The sequence below is a fragment of the Chiloscyllium plagiosum genome, unplaced genomic scaffold (assembly GCF_037043375.1).
Source record: "Chiloscyllium plagiosum isolate Xiang-an unplaced genomic scaffold, Cpla_swu_hap1 HiC_scaffold_6, whole genome shotgun sequence".
NCBI classification, from domain to species: Eukaryota; Metazoa; Chordata; class Chondrichthyes; order Orectolobiformes; family Hemiscylliidae; genus Chiloscyllium; species Chiloscyllium plagiosum.
In genome coordinates this window covers 9,660,107-9,682,341 of record NW_028270144.1, presented here as the reverse complement: position 1 = coordinate 9,682,341, position 22,235 = coordinate 9,660,107, and the positions used below count along the sequence as shown (strand labels likewise).

At 39.5% G+C, this 22,235-nt stretch overlaps 1 long non-coding RNA gene across 1 annotated transcript in view; it reads right to left on the bottom strand.

Annotated features, from left to right (window-relative positions):
* Nucleotides 1-13,126: 13,126 nt before the first annotated feature.
* LOC148149707 (uncharacterized) overlaps nucleotides 13,127-22,235 on the bottom strand; it is a 340,804-nt gene continuing 331,695 nt past the window's right edge. Inside the window, exon 3 of the long non-coding RNA XR_015757325.1 lies at nucleotides 13,127-13,307. This is a non-coding gene — a long non-coding RNA (uncharacterized LOC148149707). The remainder of the gene's footprint in view (nucleotides 13,308-22,235) is intronic.

Here is a 22,235-nt window from a genome sequence, read left to right as displayed (position 1 = left end):
TTTATTGATTCACATTGTGAATTAGTTCAAAACTGTGGATTGTTATACTATAAATGTTAATTTTAGGAAGGTATAGTATGATAAATATGTAGCAAACTACTTAACAGATTTTGACAAGATCATTTAGAAATTGATTGATTGTTACAGAATCATTTTCTGCTCCTTGTACATGGAAACTTTAATGAGGAAATATTGGGATTTTGTTTAGTAGATGAGGTGTTTCATTTGGCTTATCTCCCATTAGATTTTTTTTAAATAGCATTCCTCATGCAGTTTTGCACTTTATGCACTCGTCACTTGTGAAGATTAGATTAGATTAGATTAGATTAGATTACTTACAGTGTGGAGATCTTAATTATATTTATTGGTTCTATTTCTCACAACCAATTTGAAGGAAAATCTCTTAGTGATTACCAAGTAATCATTAATCCTTCAATGGCCATAGTAGAATGCACAGACCTGGATTTTAAAGTTAGTAATAATGACAAACCTGTCAAGAGTTTGCAGTTTACCATCATTACTCTTCTGAAACTGACAGCTACTTCTGGAGATTGCACATGTACAGAGAAACACAGAATCCAGGGGATGCCGACAATGATTCAGTGCTTCTCTACACAGTACATTGTTGATGTTCTCCAGGACACAATCAATACAGAATCACTACATTGATGAAACCCTGCATGCTCACATTCTGAGTATTGGTGTAAAGGCCTTTGATAGAGCTCTACCTTGCTCAATGAGGTGGAACAGGATTTTCAAAGTCATGCAAGGTTTGTAATTACAGTAAAACAGCCTCCTGAAACAGAAATTTGTATTAGTTGAAAGTTAAATTTCTCCAGTATGGTAAGGAAATTCATACATTTAACTTTGATCTTAATCCCACATATATGACTCAATTATTTAGTTTGCTATCTGTAACATAAAGTTATTTTAGCTCTTGCCTGTGAGATTATTGCAATGTCTGCTTGTCCTGCCTGATCACATCACTGTAATTGGACCCCTGTAGATCTCCTTGGCTTAGTACAAGGGTCAAGCTGCATCATAGAGATTTTTGTGGGCAGGTTTCTTCCAGTTTAATAGTGATTGATCTTACTTCACTGCAGACCATAAAATCCAACTCATGAGCTCAGCCATTCATGTCCAGCATGGCAAATTTAAAAAAAAGAAACATATCTACACCACAGACTGATGACTTTAAATTAAACATTTGTAAATACAATTTAGAGATAGTAACAACATTTTAGAGTTTATCTTGGTTACAGAAGGTGAACATTTTCATTTTACAGAAGGTGGTCATTTGGGTCATTGATTTTGCTATCTACGTAATCCCTCTTTCAGGTTTTCCTCAGCTTCATTATCCCTCAAATATTTATTTCAGTCCCTTCTGAAAACTGATTTTGAGTTGGTTACCAGCAGGTAGTGCATTCCAAACACATCATTTCCTTGTATTACTTGCAATTCTTTTGCCAATCTTACAATATTTCTGCTTTTGCCAAAGAAGTTTCCTTTACTTTATCTAAGACTTCCATGGTTTTCAATTTCATTCATACAAACAAAACACTGAATACCATCTACCATCCTGTGTACTTACCATCCACAACCACCACCCCCTGACCAACTGTACACTCTAGTTTTGTCAGGAACTGCCAACTATCAGCATATTTTCACCATAACAGCAGGTTATGCATCAATATAGAATCATCAAGTCATAGGATGGATCCAGCAGAGAACCAGACCCTTCATCCTGCCAGGACTGTACCATACCACTACAGTTCCACTCTAATACCCATTCCATGTAGTTGCTACATTTCCATATACCTTCAGATAATGATAAAAGTTCCTTTTCACAGCCCCGATTGAATCTGCCTCGACCACATTCTATTGCAATGCATTCCAGATCATAAATACCAGCTACATAAAAATGCTTTCTTCATGTTGTCATTGTGATTTTTTGCTAGTCTCCTTACATTAGTATCCTCCTTTGTTCAATTCTTCCAGAAACAGGAGCTGTTATTTTGCTTTTTTTTTATTTATTTGTGGGTTGTGGGTGTCACTGGCTGGCCAGCATTTATCACTCGTCCCTAGTTGTCAATGAGAAGGTGGTGGTAAGCTGCCTTCTTGATCCACTGCAGTCCACCTGCTGTGGGTTGACCCACAGTGCCATTACAAAGGGAATTCCAGGATTTTGACCCAGCAACAGTGAAGAAACGACAATATATTTCCAAGTCAGATTGGTGAGAGGCTGTGGTGTAAAATTATGTCCCAATACATGTGTGAATCATAATGTAACTAAAATTCCAAGCAGTGGAATGTGGTGAAACGGTTAAAAATTATGTCCCAATACATGTGTGAATCTAACCGGAATGGAGGTGTTGCTTAGTCCCGTGTGAATCTTCTTATCTGTATGTAACCAGAATGGAATGTGTTTTTTAGCCTTGCTCTGCTGTTCACATGAATGTTTATATCTGGAAAAGAGTATATCAGCTGGAAAAGTCTCCAGTTCGGTGAGTCTGCTCCGGGGTTACGTTTAACCGCCGAGCGTGGGTTGTTGGCAACCGCTCTACGAGAACTGGCGGCTCCCAGTTCCGGTAACATGTAGAGTGAGTATAAGCCAGACCCGGGAGTCTGCTCCAGGGTTACGTTTAACCGCCGAGCGTGGGTTGTTGGCAACCGCTCTACGAGAACTGACGGCTCCCAGTTCCGGTAACATGTAGAGTGAGTATAAGCCAGACCCGGGAGTCTGCTCCGGGGTTACGTTTAACCGCCGAGCGTGGGTTGTTGGCAACCGCTCTACGAGAACTGACGGCTCCCAGTTCCGGTAACATGTAGAGTGAGTATAAGCCAGACCTGTTGTACCTGGTTGTGGCGACGCTGCGGGGAATAAAAAGCTGAAGCATATTCTAGCAGACTCGCCTCTTGGTCGTTTGTTCTGTGTCAGACTACTCTCCTACGAACCTGACCTTGAGAATTTTTTAAAACATTTGGCGTAGTCGAGCAGGGTCAATCGCAATTGAGGAGAGATTTTGATACAGAACAATGTTTTGGAAAAAGACTAAGAAACCAGAAGAACAAACTGTGGAGGTCCCGACCGTCCCGGAATGGCATGACGTGGCAGTTTGTTTGAGAAATGGTGGGGGGCGACCGGAGGAACCCCAGGGTCGCTGCTGTCCACCCTTGAGAGGATCCCAGTCCTGCCGAAGAACCCCTTGCCTGGGGTACAGCGGAGGATGTGGGCATGTCCAAAAAGCTGAAGCGGAGTTAACAGAATTGAATGGGATTGAACTGAACTGAACTGAGTGGAACTTAAGTGACGGAACTGAATTGAACACAATTGAATTGAACTGAACAGACCTGAACTGAGCTGAATTGAACTACACTGAATTGACTGAACTGAATTAAGCATAATGTAACACATGTATTGGGCCAAGCAGTGGAATGTGGTGTAAAATTATGTCCCAATACATGTGTGAATCATAATGTAACTAAAATTCCAAGCAGTGGAATGTGGTGAAACGGTTAAAAATTATGTCCCAATACATGTGTGAATCTAACCGGAATGGAGGTGTTGCTTAGTCCAGTGTGAATCTTCTTATCTGTATGTAACCAGAATGGAATGTGTTTTTTAGCCTTGCTCTGCTGTTCACATGAATGTTTATATCTGGAAAAGAGTATATCAGCTGGAAAAGTCTCCAGTTCGGTGAGTCTGCTCCGGGGTTACGTTTAACCGCCGAGCGTGGGTTGTTGGCAACCGCTCTACGAGAACTGACGGCTCCCAGTTCCGGTAACATGTAGAGTGAGTATAAGCCAGACCCGGGAGTCTGCTCCGGGGTTACGTTTAACCGCCGAGCGTGGGTTGTTGGCAACCGCTCTACGAGAACTGACGGCTCCCAGTTCCGGTAACATGTAGAGTGAGTATAAGCCAGACCCGGGAGTCTGCTCCGGGGTTACGTTTAACCGCCGAGCGTGGGTTGTTGGCAACCGCTCTACGAGAACTGACGGCTCCCAGTTCCGGTAACATGTAGAGTGAGTATAAGCCAGACCCGTTGTACCTGGTTGTGGCGACGCTGCGGGGAATAAAAAGCTGAAGCATATTCTAGCAGACTCGCCTCTTGGTCGTTTGTTCTGTGTCAGACTACTCTCCTACGAACCTGACCTTGAGAATTTTTTAAAACAGAGGCTTAAAGGAGAACTTGCAGGGGCTGGTGTTCCCATAAGTCTGCTGCCCTTGTCCTTCAAGGTGGAAGTTGTCGTGGGTTTGGAAAGTGCTGTCTAAGGATCTTTGGTGAATTTCTGCAGGGTATCTTGTACACAATGCTGCTATTGAGCATTGGTGGTGGAGGGAGTGCATACTTGTGGATGCTGTGCCAATCAGGTAGTCTGCTTTGTTCTGGATAGTGTCAAGCATCTTGAGTGTTGTTGGACCTGCACCTATCCAGGCAAATGGGGAATATTCCACCACACTCCTGACTAGTACTTTGTAGATGGTGGACAGGCTTTGTGGAACCAGAAGGTGAGTTACTTGCCTAATGTCTGACCTGCTCTTGTAGCCACTGTATTTATGTGGTGAGCCCAATTGAGTTTCTGGTAAATGATAAACCCCAGGATGTTCATAGTTGGGGATTCAGTGATGGTAACAGCATTGAGTGCCAAGGGGTGGTGGTTAGATTGTCTCTTATTGGTGATAGTCAGAGCCTGGCATTTGTGTGGTGCGCATGTTACTTGCTACTTGTCAGCTCAAACCTGGGTATCATTCAGATCTTGTTTCATCTGAACATGGACTGCTTCAGTATTTGAGGGGTCATGAATGGTGCTGAACATTGTGTAATCACCAGCTTATGTCTTTTTGAAACCAAAATGGAAATTACTGGGAAAACTCAGCAGGTTGGTAGTGTCTGTGGAGAGAAAACTGAGTTGACATTTCTGTTTTCACTGGACCCGAAACATATACTACCAAACCCGCTAAGATTTTCCAGCAATTTCTGTTTTTGTTTCTGATTTCAGGCAGCTGCAGTTTTTAATTTTTTTTGTTATGTTCTTTTGAAGTTTGTCACTATCTTCCTAACAATAACAGAAACTGTTTCCTTTCCCATCCCACCTCAGTGTGGATCCATTGTCATTTTGAACGTTGCCATCAAATCACTCTCAATCTTCTTTTCTCTAAGCAGGAGAGCCTCAACTCTTCCACTTTTCAACTTTTTATCCCTGGAATCTTTCTTGTCAAACTTTACTGCACCCTCTCTGATGTCTTCACATCCTAAAGAGTAGTGCCTAAAATTAGAGCAGTACAGTGGCTGAGTGGTTAGTACTGCTGCCTCACAGCACCAGGTACCTGGGTTTGATTCTAGTCTCAGGCAACAGCGTGAGAGTTTGCATATTCTCCCCATGTCTCTATGTGTTTCTGCTGGGTGCTCTGGTTTCTTCCCACAGTCCAAAGATGTGCAGGTTAAGGGGACTGGCCATGTTAAATTGCCAATAGTTTCCAGGGATGTCCAGGTTAGGTGGATTATGCATGGGAAATGCAGGGTTACAGGGATAGATTTGGTGGGTGGGTCATTCTTTGCAGTGTTGCTATGGGCCAAATACCCTGCTTGTTTTTGTACTCTTTGATCCCATTTTTAAAGACCAGGACCATTGCTTCCTCAATTTTTCTTAGCATTTTCAATTATCATATACACTGCTAAGTCCGTCCACTCCTGCACTTATAATTTAAAAAAAACTTTATCTTTTATTTAGCCTTTGCTCATTCTTTCCGCTGGAATGGGAAAATCAAGAACCAGTCTATTATATATCTTTATAGAATTATGAAAAAAATTATAGAATAGTAACAGCACAGAGGGAGAGCAATCAGCCTGTCATGTCGGGACCTTCAATCTTCTCTTCATTAAATTTCATTTGCCATTTATTTGCATATTTCACCAGCTTGTCTCTGTCTTTTTAAATTTGTCACTGTTTTCCTCTCAATATCTTGACACCATCAGATTTTGAAATTGTGCATTAAACACCCACATTCAGGCTACAAATCTATATAAAGTCCAAGTATTGGCTCTGGGACACCACCATATATCTTTGTTCAGTCTAAAAGACAACTGTCCACCACTGTTCTTGGTTTCCCATTGCTTGGCTAGTTTCACATCGATGCTGTTATTGTCTCATTTATTCTACTGTCTTTAACTTTGCTGAAAAGTCCATTATGTGGTGTTTAAAAGAATCCTTTTTGCAGGGCCAAATGTACCATATTTACCTCATTGACCTCATTAATCTCACTGTTACCTAAGCGGAAATTTACACTATGTAGTTTTCTTTAGTTAGAACATAGAACAGTACAGCACAGAAATAGGCCCTTTGGCCCACAATGTTGTGCCAAACATGACACCAAATAAAACTAATCCTTTCTGCCCTGCCTTTCCTTGACACTGGGTTTTTCAGTGATCCGCTGTTCAGTCATGATGACTGAGCCAATATTTCCCAGAATGCTCCTCAATGAGGTCTTCCTGCCGCCCTCTAATGGATGTCCTTCCTCCTATTTATCACATTTCATTAATCAACATTTGTCCAAGTGACTGTTAATTTTTCCCATTAATTATCATTTTGGAAAGCTTTCCCACTGTAAAGGTTAAACTAACAATCCTTTCCCCAGTTGAAGCCGCTAAGTGGCCAAATAGTGGGCATTTAAGGGAGACTTTCTGTCCAACTGCTACTTCCTGGTCGATGGGGTGGAGGTCTGAGATAGGGGAGGGACCAAGTCTGTTCAGAAAGGATTGGCCTCCATCGTGGGCTCCCTTATCCAATTAGGCACCTACTCCTCCTTCTGACATATATAAAATTGACCTTTTTTGTTCATAGGATGTGGGTGCCACTGGCTACGTCAATATTTATTGCCCAGAGGGCATTTAAGAGTCAAGCACATTGCTACGAGTCTGGAGTCACACTTGGACCACAGCAGGTAAGGACAGCAGATTTTCTTTCCCAAAGGACATTAGTTGACCAGATTGTTTTTTCCTGACAATTGGCAATGGTTTTACAGCTCTCATTAGACTCTTAATTCCAGACTTTTGTTCAATTCAACTTCATTAATTGCCAAGGAGAGATTCAAAGTTAGATCCCCAGAACACCTGGGTTAACAGGTTAGCAATAATACCACTAAGATATCACCTCCCCTTGAATTTAACATTCAAGTTGCCAAACTGAAATAGCATTTAATATTATATACTTAACATATAAAGGTGGAAATAGTCTAAATATAATGATGCTGTCTATGTATCTTCTGAATGCAAGAATTTGTTGCTACTTTTAATTTGTTCTTGGGAGGTGGTTGGTTATGTTTAATGGAGAATATGGTGGTGAGCAGTCTTTTGCAATGCATGGCGTAGGTGGAACTTGAAGGCAGTGCCTAAATAAACAAAACATAATGAAAGTCTAAAGTGAAGGAAACACTTCCCAAATCATTGAACAAACATCTGATCACAAAGGCTGGAGCATTCCTAGACAGCTCAGGAAAGGAATCCAGCCCACCACATTCTTTCCTTAATTGTGCAAATAAACCATTAACTTCATGAAGCTTTGTTCACTCCCTTTTGCACTCATCATGGACGAAGTCTGTAATACAGTTATTAGAATAACAAATTTAAAAATAAGTTTAATTTCCAACATTGTTTTTCTAATCTTCATGACATATGGTTGCTAATCAGACTGGGGCGCAAGAAGTTTATTGAATTTAAGCACAGATTATTTTATTCCAAAACTTTGCCCATTGTCTTGGTAAATAGTTTATATCTGCCAAATGTATGACATAAAAGCAAAATCTCATCACACAGAGAGGTTAATCCAGAATTTGAGAAAAGCAACGAACAGTGCATAAGCGATCAGGTCATTATCATAATGGTGAAATGGTTAGTAACCTTGAGTATGGTGGTGAAAACACATCTGTTGTGAAAATGTTTCTTCTGCTACAATTTTCAATGCAATATTCAGCATACTTCTTGCAAAATGTTGAACAGATCTCAGTATCATAGTAATTTCACAAAGGATACATTTCCTGCTGTTGGTCAAAAGTTTGTGAAATTACTCACTCCATTGCCACTTGGATTTTGACGTTCAGTCGGAGAATGTGAATATAATGATTTAATAAGAATTTCAATAAGTTATGGATAGCTAGCAGTGATTATATGATAGTGATATAATTGAGGATAGATATTTTAATTAATTTGTTCAAACACATGTCTGGGGCAGATGGGACTTAAACAAAGGTAAACACTGTGCCACAGACTCTAATATTTTTAATCAAACCTGTTCAGATGTGTTATGACAGAGCTCTAGAACAGGCAAAACTTGAACCTTTGCCTTCTGGCCCAGACATAGGGACATAACCATTGTGCCACAAGTGTGCCAAAGCCTACTGCACCTGATATTCCCAGACAGTTTCCCATTCAAGTACTAACCAGGCCTGAATCTACTTAGCTTCTGAGATCATGCATTTTCAAACTAGTATGGCCACAGGCACTGGCTTATAATTAAGGATATGCAGATAATAATGGATTCATGGGAGTGATTATAATTACAAGGATCTGATTTCATCAAGAGGTTTCAATGGCATTGCATGTTGTAATAATTCTGTTTGGAAGGTTTAAACTGTAAAAAAAGTCTATGATTAGGGAACCACTTTGAACTTGGGTACTTTTTTCATTTAAACAGAGATGGCTAAAAGGGAAAGTGTGGATATTCGAAATATTTTGAGAGAATAAATCAGAAAGGAAGGAGCTTTCATGGCCTTACCACAACCCAAAAAAAGCCAATGAAGTAATGTAAACTATAGCTGCTTGTTGCAATGAAGGTTAATATGCCAATCAAGTTGCAAGTGGCAAGGTCCCATTAGATATAAGCAATAGCAAGTTTTGAGAAGATTTGTAGCTCAGGTTGAGATTCTGGATGAAGGTTTGCTCGCTGAGCTAGAAGGTTCATTTTCAGACGTTTAGTCATGATACTAGGTAACATCTTCAACAATATACATGTGGAAGCTAACATGGCACCAGATTTTTCAGTAGACATGAGACACACTTCAGAGGCATAAATTACTGAACTGCTTCCTTCAAATATTTATGGACAACCCTCCAATGAAGATTCTGCAAAACTTCCCAAGTGCACCTTGAAGACAACAGTACATCAGGGCTTCTTATGTTAGAGTGTCAAGTTGTACAAAATACAATATTAATACCAATGAGGTGAGGTAGTCAATCCAAGTGACCTCTGTGCTGTACACTCTCTCTTGATTTGCCATGTTCCAGTGAGTGAGAGTGAATGGGTTTTATTGAAGAGATGAAAGAGATTTATTGAAATTAGGCGAATCTGAACAACTATGGTCACTAAACTAGATTGTTTTACTCGTGTAGTTGTGTGGTTTTCTCATTGTGTGGGATTCTGAAATAAGTGGGTAAGGAGGTAATTCCAACATGAAGAGTTAATGGTTGAGTTTGATCTGGTGGAGCAGGCACGGATAAGTACATGACATTAAAACACAGCACAAATTTACTTTCTTTCCACTGAGGAGGGATGGAAAATAAGATTGCTTCTTTTTTTTGAGTGACTTCAAGTCTAAATATGTTGTGATAAAGCTGGCTTAGTCATGCGACAATACAATACGCCCATGCAATCTGCTAAAAAAAATGTGATTCAGTTGGAAAGAAGAAAATAAAATACACCTCCGAAAGACAAGGTCACTTGGATTGACTGCCTTACCTCTTTGTAATTAATATTGTGTTTTTTACAAATCGGTGTTTCAATATGAGAAGCCCAAATTCGCTGAGATCAATACCAGCTAACAAGTTCATCTGAGCTTAGGCCTCCCATCTTTTTCAGCAAAGCTGGCAGGGTCACCACATTGAAAATGAATATTTGACCTTGTTGAACTGCCCTTTCAGCAAGTTTCTGTCTCACTCCCACGAGTGCCATGAAAATACATCAATCAACTGCTTTTCAGTTAGATACTGTGGGTATTTCTCATTCCTTATTTAATATTAATAATGTTCTGAAGGGAGTCTTGGCATTCCCATCAATGAAGTGCCCTTTGTGGTGTTTTCACTTGTTGGATTATTAATTGGTTCTACTCCCTCAGATTTAGTTAGGCCACAGTCAAAACAAAAGTTTATCACGAGCTCTGTCAGCAGTTTGCTCTTTCTGAGGAGTGCTTTAAATACTATTCCAAAATCAAAATGCAGTCATACACAATTGTAAATTTATGTCACAACAGGACTTAAGATGCACAAACATGCTCAGTAATTTAATGATGTGGTTTATCTACATTGCAAATAAGTGCATCATGATATTGGGCAGGAGTTTGAAAATGGTCAAAAATAATATTTGGACTTGGTGTTTGTTCAGTGCAATAGTTGCAGAGGTCTGTTCATATAAAAAGCAAAATTATACATGTATGCAGTAAATAAATTCCTTATTTTCAATTGGAATGTTTATTTAATTCAGGAAACACTACAGATGTTTTTAGTTCTGTTCCTAAGAAACAGCAAAATTGATTAAGTTGACTTATTGAAAGAAGGAACAGAACATTTATGCAAAGTTGGCAACACTTGTTGAACAAAACATCATTTTTAGGTTTTGTAAGGCAACCTTAGGACAGAAAAGTGAATATTTATTTTTCAGCAGCTTGTCTCACTCCACCAAACAAACCCAAGTAAAAGAGTCATATGGGTCCCACTTCAAATGGCAAAAGCAAAGTACTGTCAACGCTGAAAAACAATTGAAATGCTCAAAATACATAGCAAGTCAAGCAGCATCTGCAGATAGAGGAACTGAATTAATTTAGTTGTGGTCCCCTTTAAAAATGTCAGGTGGGACCAGGTTCTGACCTGTTCCTTGTACAAACAATTTTCTCCAATGCAGGGTAAGAATGTGGATAACATTCTGACTGAGTCAACTCTATTAAGGCGACAAGTGTTGCAATTGCACAGTTAAACCAAAGCTGCTGATTATCACCCATTGGCACCAAGTTGCATGGTCATGTGATGCCAACCACTGCCAGCATTTAGTTAGGAGCATTGTTGTCATCATCCACTTTTCTGACTGGGTCTTCTTTTTCTAAAGTGATACATGGGAGCCATTAGGATAGACTAATGAGAAAGGGGCTCTTGTCTTAAATGCAATTTAGACCATAAGACCATAAGACATAGGAGCGGAAGTAAGGCCATTCGGCCCATCGAGTCCACTCCACCATTCAATCATGGCTGATGGGCATTTCAACTCTACTTACCCGCATTCTCTCCGTAGCCCTTAATTCCTTGTGACATCAAGAATTTATCAATCTCTGCCTTGAAGGCATTTAGCGTCCCAGCCTCCACTGCACTCTGTGGCAATGAATTCCACAGGCCCACCACTCTCTGGCTGAAGAAATGTCTCCGCATTTCTGTTCTGAATTTACCCCCTCTAATTCGAAGGCTGTGTCCAAATTTAGTTTTATGAATGATGGTGGGCAGGTACAAGTTATATTATTAAGATAAACTTTCTTCCAAAGCCTAAAGGGAGACCTAGGACAACATATTTTCCTCTTCAAATTCCTAGGATGTTCTACCTTTCTCCACCTTTATGGCATCATTCACTTCAATGTAGTCTTCAGTATCAACCCTTTCAGAATCTTTCCCTGTACAACATTACCACCCAAGCTGTTTTTTTCCTCATCATTTACATTTAAACGTTTATCTATATAATTACATTCACCACTGCCCTATCTACCCAAAGTCCCTGACTTCACAACCTTTGATGTTTGGAGGTTTCAGAATTCTTCCAGAAGGCATCTGTTCAAATTTAGAAGATCAATGAGTCATTGGCTTGAGGAATGTTGACTTTAATTCTTTCTGAACCATGTGTGGTCTGTAAGTCATTGTCATGATGACATTTTGCACTGAGTTTGTCCTAATCAGTTACTAGTTTATGATTAGTCCATTACATTATACTGCCTCCAAGACCAATATGTTCTTCCTGATGTGAAGTGTGTAAAGCTGCTTGGTATATATGTTATGAAATCTACACAATTGTCAGCATGGTCTATGTCATGTTTATTACATTGTACTTAATGTCAACTTACAATACATCTGAGCTAAATGATAAACTCTGAGCTAAATGATAAACTGTTAAGAGATGACAGGCTAGATTTAAGAGTAAGTATGCATTGCTGTTAACTCAGTGGATTTAGCACTCGGACATTTCAAACAGAACGCTGTTAAGAAAAACTGGTTAGCTTACCCCACGGAACAGTTCTTTATACCTGATAACCCTTTCATGCACTAATTGTCTAATATGACACTGATCACAGTTCTCCAGATGTAGTCTAGATTTGTATAGCTGTAATCTTTTCCTATAGATATAAATATATATTTATGCATACACACACAAGAGAACGAAGTTTGCATTTCTTTAGTCTTATTGATTATTTTCTGTATCGTTTTTATGACATTTTAAACCTGGGTCCACAAAACCTCTTCAGTCACCCACTGTTCCAAACTTCTAACAATTCAGAAAGTGGCCTTAGATCTGAAGTGGATGGCATCTCATTAACCTGCACTGAAATCTAATTGACACAGTTTTGTTCACACTTTATCAACCTAGCTGTAAATTTACACTTCCATCCACATTACATAATAATAACAAATTATAAAGCTGCCAACTTCACTTAATCAATAACTTTAGATATTCCTTCTATCCAACTTCTAAGTCATTAATACATACAGTGAACAATTGAAGGCCCAAACCATGAAACACATCCAACTGATTCTTAACCAGGTCAATAATTTGCCTCCAGTTTCATAAGTATCAATTTTAGGTAATGATTTCTTTTAAGGGGCTTTATACTAAATGCCTTCTGAAAGTCCAAGTAAATTCCAATGTCTGTTACCTTATCACATCTTCAAAACAGAATTCCATCAGATTGAATAGGAATGACCTTTCCTTTCAACAAATATTCAGAAGTATTTAATTGGATTGCAGGTCAAGAGGACGGTGCTGAATCTTCTTCCCGACCTCTCCGCCCCCACCCCCTCTCCGGCCTATCACCCTCACTCTCACCTCCTTCCACCTATCATATTCCCAGTGCCCCTCCCCCAAATCCCCTCCCCCCTACCTTTTATGTCAGCCTGCTTAGCACACCAGCCTCATTCCTGAAGAAGGGCTTATGCCCGAAACGTCGATTCTCCTGCTCCTCAGATGCTGCCTGGCCTGCTGTGTTTTTCTTGCATCACATTTTTCAACTCTGGTCTCCAGCATCTGCAAGTCCTCACTTTCTCCTCTGTAAAGTATTTTAGGAAATCCTGCAATCATAAAAAGTATTTATGTGTTGATTTAATGCAAGCCTTTTCTTTACAATTAGTGGTCAAATATCCTACCACTTTCCAATGATAGAAACCTTCCCCAAAGCTGCTGCCCTTAGTATCTGAAGATCTCAGTATATTTTGTTTGTACAAAATAACAGAAAAATTTGATTAATATTCTTTCAGTTTCTGTTGTTTTTGTAATTTCTTAAGAAATGCCTTGAGATTTTTTTGCTTCTGATATGAAGAAGATATAATCATATGAAGATGACATGTCATACATTTTCCATTTCAAACTAGATGCACTTTCATTGAATTCTCCTCAACTTCAGGACGTTATTAACTGATTTGTAAGAACTTATGGCATACTTTTCAAGTGCAAGGTGAAATGTGGTAAATGACACTCTGCACAACAATATTCAACGAACAACATGGGATAACAAAATGATCAGGACATAAGGGAGAACTTATCTGTTTGACTTTGATAGCACCATTGAATCTTCTGCACCAACTTGGGATAATAGATAGGGTCTAAGTTTAACATCTTATTGTTAATATTTCAAGTAGTTCAGTCAGTGAATGGGGTTAACTGATTAATTAATTGACTGCAAAGATATAAATGGGGAGTGGTAGTGGCCTTAAGTCTGAACCAAGTTAAAAGCCCACCTGCCCTTAGAAAAAGAGAGATTAATTTAAAAAAAACAGACATCAAGGATTAAAATAAACTATTTAAAAACATAAAAGGGGAATATAATGGGCTCTTGTGGTGCAGAGGTAGAGTGAAGGACTGAGAGACCTGGGTTCAAGTCCCACCTTCTCCACAGAGGTATGTAACATTATCTCTCAACAGGTTGATTAGAAAAATAAATTAATTTAAAAATAGAGGGGGGGTGGGAGAAATTTATTTGACTGATGCATAGAAGAAGCTATAAGATTTTTCATTAAAAGAGGTGATTTGGTTTTTGTCTCACTAAATATTTTCAAAGTTATTCAATAAGAACACTTCCAACAGTGCAGTATACCATTACTTACTGCACTGGAGTCTCAGACTAGATTGCGTCAAATTCCTGAAATAAGGCTTGAACTGACAACATTTTAACTTAGAACCATGTGTACTACACCTTAAATTATATGACATAGAACTATGCAAAAATTATGATTTGTTTTATTTTAACTTGAGTCGCATCTATGACATTTGCGTAGATGCCTTCATCCAATGTGTGGTACAATGACTTAACAGTTCATGGTCTGCAAATATTGGTACATCTGTTCCTTTATAGTTAGCCATGAGGAGTGAGATCAGAATCAATATATTGCTCAAAAGTGCCATCATTGATCCCTTATGAATTTGGAGTAGTCTTTTACAGAAATGACACTGCATATTCTAAAAATCATACCAACCTTTAACATTCAACAATTTCTGTTATCACTGGAAATTCTTGTAACATGGGTCTAAGCCTGAACATTTGTCTTTATGCAAGAGTCAAATTAATGAGGACAAATGAGCTAGCTGGCGGTAAGGAGGCTCTGTATTGATCCTATTGTGTTCATGAGATCCTCCCCTGTTTTTCTGAGAGCATGATAATGGGATATAGTTGTAGTTATAGTTGGGTATCTGGCAATCCAGCAAGAACTGGTCTTCAGGATCATGTTTGAATTTCCAGATTGCAGATTTGCCTTGATGTGCGCTTGAGTTTTGCACAACTGAAGTGGAATTCTGAGCATTAAATGATTCATCATACTCCCAAATTCTGTCAAGGTCAGTATTATCTAGGTCAACTCAATCTACACTCAAAGGTGTCAGCTGCAAGAGTCTCAAGTGGAGCTATGAGATCTGTAAACTGCAAAAGTGGATAACTGCCAACATGAAATTCAGAGGAGTACAGTATACGTCATGACACTGAGCTGAGATGCAGTGATTGAATTGATTATTCTAATGTAGTATGTAAAGACATTACTGACCTGAGAGCAATAGTTCAAATTAACCCAGATCAGTATTCTATTAGTATCCTCTTAGGAGAATGTAAACATTATCAAACTAGAGGACCTGAAATAGATTATTTTTAGATGTGCCTGACAGAATATAACCATTATAATGTGCTGAGCTTCTGCCTGTACAATAGTTTCACTGTGATGGAGAAAATATGAGGTCAGATTTACTTTGTTAATTCCCCAGAAATTATAACAAAGTGGACTAGTCAATGATTGGGATGGTTACCTTCCTTATTTTATTGTAAACTGTGTTACTTGCCCAATAATCACTAGGGAGGGAAAATGTATTCAACTGATGGCCTGAACTAACTGCCAGAACATGAGATTCCTGACTTGGGGTCTGTCAATAAAAACGTTAATTTTATAAATCATTGTCGCTTTTGTGGAAAAATGCAGATAACACAAGAACTACAATTTTACAACCGTCAGTTAATATTCTCTGCCTAATGTGACATCTATTGAAAGGCAGCAGTTTACTACACACTGCAATGAGGAGACTCTTTTATAGCTTTACAAGTAGCAACATTCCAGACATAACAGGTGATTAATTTTATTGACTGGCAATTAAAAAACACTATTATCATCAGTTTCTGCTGTGCCTTCCCCTTATCTCAGCTTCTTGAATGACTTTATCAGCCTGACCTGGACCAGCAGAGCTGTTGTATCAAGACAAGTGTTACCATGTTGTCAATCTATAGATTCAGATATATAAATTAATTTGTATTAATTAACTTAATTTTATTAAATTAATTTTTGAATATTCTTTCATATTGGTCCTTTGCACCAATTGGGAGTAATTTATCCAAAATGAAAGGTTCCTATCATATAGTCTGTGAGCATTTATAAATAAATTAGACTTGCTTGAAATTAATAATTTTTGGGAGATTTTACCACATATTGACTGTAGTCATCAGTATGTTTTCTGTATCATATTTTTAATACAGATAATTTATTTTATTATTTGTATGTACATTAGCAATAATTAATTTATTTGACTCAGTGAGAATACCTTTCCTTGTCTCCATCACTGTTACAGGTATCAGCAGATGTCAGAGGAGAAAGTGAGGTCTGCAGATGCTGGAGATCAGAGCTGGAAATGTGTTGCTGGAAAAGCGCAGCAGGTCAGGCAGCATCTAGGGAATAGGAAAGTCGACGTTTTGGGCATAAGCCCTTCTTCAGGAATCATTCCTGAAGAAGGGCTTATGCCCGAAACGTCGACTCTCCTATTCCCTAGATGCTGCCTGACCTGCTGCGCTTTTCCAGCAACACATTTCCAGCATCAGCAGATCTCAGTCAAGTGCAGGATACTCTGGTGGTCCTAACACGGTAAGTCATGGGTAGTCTCTGATATCAATCAGTTCCTGGAGCTACCAGTGCCTCATATACATATAATAACAATCTTGCACAATTGAGAAATCTGTTTGGTTTGTTTGTTGGATAAAGACAATCTCCAATATTTCTCTGTTATCTTCACATGCTGCTGTACAGAACTGAACTGCTTTAGTGACTATGTATGTACATATATTTTTATGAATAAAGTATATTTTTAAGTTAAAAACACAATTCAGGGCTTGCTCAGTGTGTCATAATCAGGATCGCCTCCACATAAGTGCCGAATATCAGCAGAACCACCACCTACCTTGAGTCTTTCTGCCCTATCTGTTTCCTAGCAGAGAATGGCAGACATTACAAGAGATAAAAGTGGCTGGTGCAGCTATTACTTTTGGCACAGGTAGGGAGATGTTCTGAGTGAATAGGCAGCTCAGAGGGCACGTCAGCTTAATGATGTCTTTAGTGGAGTCAGGGTGGGTGACAGTGAGTGAGAGAAGGTGTGGTACACAACACCGTGAGTGGTAGACCATGACTCTTCTTGAGAGATGTGAACTGTAGCAGAAATGGATTGAATCTGAGGGAACAGAGAGAAGATGGTCTTTGAACTTTCTCTTTCATTCCTGGACTTTCTTCAGATGGTTGGAGTTCTTTAACCCAGGCAGCAATGTTGGACTATTGCTGTTCCTGAGGGAAAAGGAAGACCCACATCAGTGCCAACACAGCCAGCAGGAAATTTAGGGCACTAAGCTGAGTACCCATGTGGGCACAGACAATCCACTTTATAGATAGCGTAGATACAAGGGATGCTGCTCTTACATCAAATACCTGTTGATTTTCAAGTGATGTTATTCCAGGAACACCACATGGGGAAATGGGGCAACAGGAGTATAGTTGATAATTAGTGAGGCAAGTTTGGTTAGATACAACAAGAAAACTCTCCAGGCATCGCACCTTATATCTCTCCAAACAAAAACTCAGTACAATTCATATTTAGCAAAAAGAAAACTATGTTTCAGCCTATAAGTTCTGCTATTACACAGTAGTTACGAAACAGTGCCACACAAAAATCACGCTGTACAAATCACAATTAAAGTTTTGGCGATGCAATCATGCTACAGCCAACACACACATTAAAAATTTGTGCTTTATAAACAGTGTCCCTTATTTGTCAATCACATTACAACAAAGTTGCATTGACAAAATCCACATTACAGCAGAATGACCTGTACTATTTACAGGTAAGGAGACCATTTAAACCTATTGCACAGGTACACTGCTACACATTTCCCTGCAATTGCCTACTCTATTTTTCTGAAATCAGTATGAATAGACAACGAAAACATCCTCTATGATATTCTCACCACAAGTCTGTGTACCCGGCTTTGCATTGTTGCCCTTATACACTCACAACTGTCTGACCAAATTCTGCCCCAACTCCATTTAAAAGTTTGCTGACAACACCAGGTCTGATCTCATTCTCTTCCACTCCCTTCCATCGGGTAGAAAATATAAAAATGTGAATACACGTAAGAACAGATTCAAGAACAGCTTATTCCCCACTGGTATCAGACTTTGAATGGAGCCCTCAACTGTTAATGTTGATCTGTCTCTCTCTGCACCTTCTCTGCATTTGTAACACTGTATCCTGCACTCTGTTCTGCTACCCTGATGCACTTTGTATGGTTCCAAACTGCCTGTGGAGCATGCAAAACAACACTTTTCACTGTATCTCGGTAAATGGGACAACAACAATAAATTAAGTCAAATCAAAAATCTGTCTGCATACTTTTTATTTTTTGATTCCTGTACTTTTTCATATGATGTTATTTCATCTTAAAATGCCACATAGATTCTGGATGTGGCCACTTCTAGTGTTAATTCTAATTAGACGCTATGTTGAAATTATTTTTCATTGCTTAGTCTCTCAAACGTATTTCCAATATTCCCAATGCTGGCTCGAACATTAGCTTCAGTCAGAGAGTAAGGATGTAGCTTCATATTTTGCAATGCCAAGAGGATCAATAATTAACAGGAGGACCACAATTCCATTTTATGATTTAAGATTTTCTCTTAATCTAGAAAACTCTCTGCAGCAGATTGCAGTGAAGTACAGGAAAGCTAGAGTTGGAGTCAGCTCTGCCCTGCCTTTAACATCAATGGGTAGCTCTCAAGACTGAACTTTCAATGTGAGGTCAAGAAACTGATATCCAGATGATTTCTTGATCCTAACTTTATGCCTGAGCTGTTTCACACTCATAAAGCTATTTATAAATGCCTAATTATAACTACCATGAAGCATGATACTGAGACATGTAAGGACCTAATAACTTAGAAGACAAACTCAGAAAAAAAACTTGATCAAAGAAGTAGATTGTGAGGAATGTCCTAAAGATGATGTTTTTAATTATTTAGCACTGAATTGCTAGAGGTAGAAACAATTTGTCCCTGTACACTCCCCAGATATATTTTCAACTTTTTCAATGCAGACTTTGCCATCAGCTGCGGTCAAGTAGAAAGGGTACAGCTTAGCATTTTGCAATGGCATGAGTCTCTGGGATTAACAGAAGGTCAATTCTATTGGTACTTCTAAAATTAATCTATTTGAGGTAATCTTTGAGACTAGTTTGACAATGTTTAACTTTCATAAAAGGAACCGATAGAAAACTGATCTGGGTTAATTTGAACTGCTACTCTCAGGTCAGTAATATCTTTGCACACTATAAAGAAATAATCAATTCAATTGCTGTATTTTAGCTCATGTCATGATATACCGAATGTTGTGCTTGTCTGCATTCCATGACTCGTGACGCTATTTATAGTGGGCTAATTGGACAGGAAACAAGCTTGGAATCTAATTAAAGGTGCCAATCCAATCCTCAGCATCAGTGGAACAGGCAGGTGATGGCGATGTTGGAGTGCTACCACTGAAGTGATTAATCAGCTCCTGTGTGAGAACGCAATGGAAAGTGGCAATGGATGAGAAGGTGAGGAGCAATGCTCATGCTGACACTAATTGACCTCACAGAGTCGATTTAAAGACTAATACACAGTAATTTTTTTGGGCACAATTGCAAACACAACAGCTGTGAGCAAACATGCACAAAATGGCCTGGGCTCACAGGCTAAGTATTGAAAAATTACAAGAGTGAAAGGACAGTCCCCTTTCTTGCTCCTGAAGGAGTAAACAAGTAGTTAATTGGCAGCAGTTACATTTTCCACTCCCTCCCATGTCATCCCTTTCAAAATTCAGACCTACCAGAGGCTTTGGAATCTGAATGCCTCTCCCAAGACTGTCTGTGCCAGGTTTGTGGACCATTAAAAATAACACCATGAACCCTGTGTTGAAAGCTCAGCCCTGAGAGCTTGTTGTTGTTGGAGATAGGGCAAGGATAACTCTAACTCCAGATATCTTGTATTTCAGGTACTTCCAAAAGTTCTGTGGGAAGCTAGGGAAGAGATTGCTGGGCCTCCTGCTGAGATATTTGTATCATTGATAGTCATGGGTGAGGTGCTGAAAGATTGGAGGTTGGCTAATGTGTTGCCATTAATTAGGAAAGGCAGTAAGGAAAAGCCAGGGAACTATAGATCGGTGAGCTTTATGGCAGTTGTAGGCAAGTTGTTGAAGGGGATTCTGAGAGATAGGATTTACATGCATTTGGAAAGGCAAGTGCTGATTAGGGATAGTCAGCATAGTCAGCCTGGGGAAGATCATCCATGATCTTACAGAAAGGCAGAGCTGAATGTCCCACCTCCGCTCAGATTTCTTATTTTCTTGGATGAAAACCTGGAGAAACAAGAGGCAAGCAACTAATCACCGGGTAACCATTCTGACTATCTTGTTGGAAATTGGCATGGTCCAGTTTCTCAGGAAAGGAGAAGAGAATTGGAGTTGAATATGAGTAAGTTGAGGTGGGCTAATACTGAGATACTGAAGTTGCCAGTTAACCTTTGTGGGGAAATTTCTTGTCAGAGATTCAAATTTTGTTCATTCCTGTCTTATTTTTCTCAACTTTCTCGTTAATGACCCACATCCCTCAAGGAAGCAGAAAATTCCACCTAGTATGTCTGACAGTGATCATTCAGCTGGATCTTCAAGGGCCTGATTCCTTCCAATTAGGTGGACAGGTAACGCAAGGTAAAGATGAAACTTCAGGCATCACTTGGCAGGAATATATAGCCAGAGGCATGAGGCCTTGTGATGCAACCTCTCGGAAGTACTCCAGGTAGAATTGACAATCCTGGTCTTCATCTTCTTTCAGAAAGTGGATAGTAGCAGCAGCAGGGCACATTTTGCTTTCATCCTGAGCAGGACATGTGACTTAAAGAGAAACTACCAATAAAAAAGCAAGAACACAGAACAGTACAGCACAGAAACAGGTCATTCAGTGCCCTATGTCTGTACCAATTATGATGCCATTCTAAACTAATCCCATCTACCTACACATTGTCTGTATCACTCTATTCCTTGCCTGTACAAGTCTGTTTAAAAACCTCTTAAATGTTGCTGTCCCATCTGCTTCTATGACCCTCAAGGCAACTCCTGCCCCCTTAGTCTTTGTTCATATTTCCTTTAAACTTTCCCCCTCTGACCTTAAGCCCATGCCCCCTAGTTTTTGACATTTCCATCCTGAGAAAAAGAGTCTGACTATCCAACCAATCCACAACTCTCATAATTTTATGTACTTCTATGAGGTTGCCCCTCAGCCTCCGACGCTCCAACAAAAACAATAGATCACTATGTTGTGCTGAGGATTAAGCCTAGTCTAAAATAAAATAACCTCCCGATGCACTCCACAATTCACTGCTGTTTATGTGAATGTCCAGCAGTCACTTAAATATCCCTAATGACTCAGTTTCCACCACCACCGCTGGCAACGCATTCCATGCATTCACAACTCTCTGCGTAATGAACCTATCGCTGACATCTCTTCTATACCTTTCTCCTAACACCTTAAAACTATAACCCCTCATGTCAGTCAATCCTGCCCTGGGGAAATGTCTCTGGCTATCGACTCTATCCATGCCTCTCATTACCTTGTGCACCTTGATCGGGTCTCCTCTCTTCTTCCTTCTATCCAGAGAGAAAAGTCAAAGCTTAGTCAAACTCTCTTCATAAGACAAACCTTTCAGTCCAGGCAGCATGCTGGTGAACCTTCTTTGCACCGTCTCCAAAGCCTCCACATCTTTCCTATGATAGGGCGACCAGAACTGGACTCCATATTCTAAGTGTGGTCTCACTTTGGTGAGGTTTTGTAGAGCTGCAGCAAAACCTTGCAGCTCTTAAACTCAATCCCCTGTTAATGAAAGCCAAAACACCATACACTTTCTTAACAGCCCTATCCATTTGGGTTGCAACTTTGATGGATCGATGCACTTGAACACCAAAATCCCGCTGTTCCTCCACACTGCCAAGAATCCTGTCTTTAATTGTATATCCAGCATTCAAGTTCAATCTTCCAAAATGCATCACTTCACATTTATCCAGGTTGAACTCCATCTGCCATTTATCAGCCCAGCTCTGCATCCTGTCAATGTCGCACTGCAGCCTGCAACAGCCCTCCATACTGTCGATGGCACCTCCAACCTTTGTGTCATCGGCAAACT